Raw genomic sequence first — 2,947 nt, forward strand, 5'->3', positions numbered from 1 at the left:
CCCCAGGTCGAATATGACCCATCCACCACCACCCTCTGAGTGCGACCCCTCAGCCAATCTGCAATCCATCTGACTGTGTAGGCATCGATGCCACAGTCACCTAGTTTTTTAATATGCATTAGCATATTTTTTTGGTGATGATTTAATGTACATTACAATAGGTTAATGTGAATTGAAGTGCATGTGTAGGAAAGTGCAGGAAGAAGAGAGCAAGCCAGAGAAGATGTGTGGTGGATACCAGTAACATAACTGAAGTGGGGTGACCAAGACAACAACCCTGGAATCCAGCTTGGGTGTGTGCATGCAAAAAAATAACAGGTGGTGCTACTGCTGCTCAGGGCACATTATTATTCCTTGGGTATATACTGCTTTGGGTGCCTGTTTTCAAAGGGACAGAAAGTTTCCATGGGCTATTTATCCATTTTATCCAATGAGTACCAAGTGCAAAGTACAATGAGTTTCCAAGCAAAGACCTGGCTAATATCCAACCTGTGGTGTGGTAGCTATAACACGGTACTAGGAAATTAGATGGATGAAGGTTCAAACCCCTCTAGGAGAAGGGCCCTAGAACCCAAGTCCTTCATGTCCCTGGCAAGTGTTCCAGCCAATAGACTACTGGGTTGCAGCATAGAAAGCCTCTTCTCCATCCAGCACCTACTAATTGTGGTTTTTCTGGTGACTAAAATGTTGGGATTTACCCAATCACATACCAGGACAATTGTCTGTCTCTGTGTGTCTACCCAGCCAGAGTGCAGTCCTACTGAGCATGCTTAGTGGGTATGTACATACTTGCACATCCAACCCTGAATCACAACCTATGAGCAAATGTCAAAAATGGAAGTTATATGACTCCATGTGCCATTTGGTTACATAATCTAAAATCGCATTTACCTCCATGGTGTGCATGTGGTTACCATCAGCTAGGAAGGAAGTGCTGAAGGTTAAATAATTATAAAGAGAAAAGCAAAGGAAACAGAAGCCATTTCTGTGCAATTTGATACCCACCTCTTGATAAGCACACATAGACTTTAACAGGGGATATGTAGAGCTCAGAACAGATGGCAGCACAGCTTAGATCCTTTGTAGATTAGCACAGAAGGGGACTTATAAGCAGGGATCCGGGTTTTCCATTTCCCATGAAAAAACCAAGGTCTACCAGCCCAACCAGGCTCCATCTGCGGCTTCCCTGAAGGGCCGATAGTGCTGCTTTGGGTCCACGTGTTGCTGGGAAGTGTTGGGGAAAGCCCCACATGGAATGCCTGCCCGACTGGTGGTGCGTGGACCAGGAAAGGTGTGGTGTTGGCTCTTCAGGGAAGCTGCACATGGAGGTGCGGAGCCTGGTTGGGCCAATAGCATGCCACTCACAGCCCATGTGCTGCCAGCTGGGCACTCCATGTCTATCACCAACACCTCCTTGCTCCCTCAGTCGCCAGCCAGCTCCTTGCAGGACTGCCTGCCTGTCTGGCAGCATATAGACCCAGAGCAACATGGTATCTGCTGGACTGGGCTCTGCACCTCCATGTGCAGCTTCCCTGAAAGGAAACAGGGCAGCAGGGAGCATCCAGCTCCGCCCTGCTTCCCTACTCTGTAGCTTGGGTGGAATATTGTGACTGGCCCACCCAGTGCACATGCACTCACTTATGCTTACCAAACATAATCAAGCAGGATGCCCCACTGAAACTAAACCATCAGAAACTGAAGTGAACTTCAGCAGGAAGCCACAGCATGAAAAGCAGAAGAAAACTGTCCTCTAGAGCAGGACTGTCTAACTTCAGAGTGGTTGGGAGGGCACACTATACTAGTCAAGGGCTGTTTACCAGTACACCATGCAGACAACATATCGCAAGCCATTGCACACTGTGTGGACTCCTGAGATCCCCACTGCATGAGCAGAGAACACCTTGCTGTGTGGGCAATGAACTCACCAAGCCCCCTCCCACCATACTGCCCTGTGTAATGAGGCCAAAGCAGAATCCTGGACCCAGTTGGGCTCAATCAATAGAACAGGGGAATTCAGCCCCTGAACAGGAGCCACCTGTAGCAAAGCCAGAGCAGTGCACTGGTCCCAGCTGGGCTGAATGAGACAATCAAAGCAACCAGTCTCCTCATGCCACAGGCAGCAGGACCCACCAACTTGAGCCCTTAAAAGCCAGATCCAGTTTGCAGTCTCCTTGTCTAGGCTAAGCTGAAAGTTCTTGTTCCTGGTATTGTGTGCCTTTCTTTGCTGGTTCTCTGGTTTTTACTTTAGGCTTTAACTGTCCCTTCTAGTTCTGGTAGAATTCTTGGTGTCCCCTGTGGCAGGGCACCACTGGTGCCTGCCACTTTAAGGACTTGATTAAACACTCAGCAGGTGTTTGATTACGGTGGCCATTTTAGAACTCTGTCTGCCTATATGAACAAGAGCAGTTTATTGCTGGGAGCCTGGCAAGAAACATTGCCTGGCTGAGTTGCTGCATGGGAACAGCTTTCAGGTAGGAGCAGGAGGCTCTAGTTCTAGGCATGATCTAAAACTGCACCCTGTCAGGAGTGTGTGGCCTGGTGGGACTCCCAGTGGCATAGGAGCCCCTGGGGAGTGCCAGGGCAGTTACCACCCTGGTGTAAGGTGACTAGGGGTGCCTTAACCCCAGCCCTCCTTTGGGTGGGTTAGATACTTCATCTAATTCAGGTAAGGCCAAGTAAGCTTCTTGTGCCTGAGCCTGCTGGGATGAGTGACACTGCAGGGTCAAGTGTGCTCTGTGAAGCACCTGAGCTGGGAATGAGGGACCCCAATCCATGACTGCAGCCAGGAGGCTAAGACCTAACCTGAGAGACCTGGCTGAGTTAGCTGCCTGAGACGCCATCTGTCAGGCTTGGGCCACACTGTAGGGGTGGAATGGAGCCATGGATAGCACCTCCCCCCCCCCCCCCCCCCCATTTTGGGGGGTTAAATTTGGGGGGGGGGCCCCCT

Source organism: Gavialis gangeticus, unplaced genomic scaffold, assembly GCF_001723915.1.
Source record: "Gavialis gangeticus isolate Ggan-Ray unplaced genomic scaffold, GavGan_comp1, whole genome shotgun sequence".
Classification (NCBI taxonomy): domain Eukaryota; kingdom Metazoa; phylum Chordata; order Crocodylia; family Gavialidae; genus Gavialis; species Gavialis gangeticus.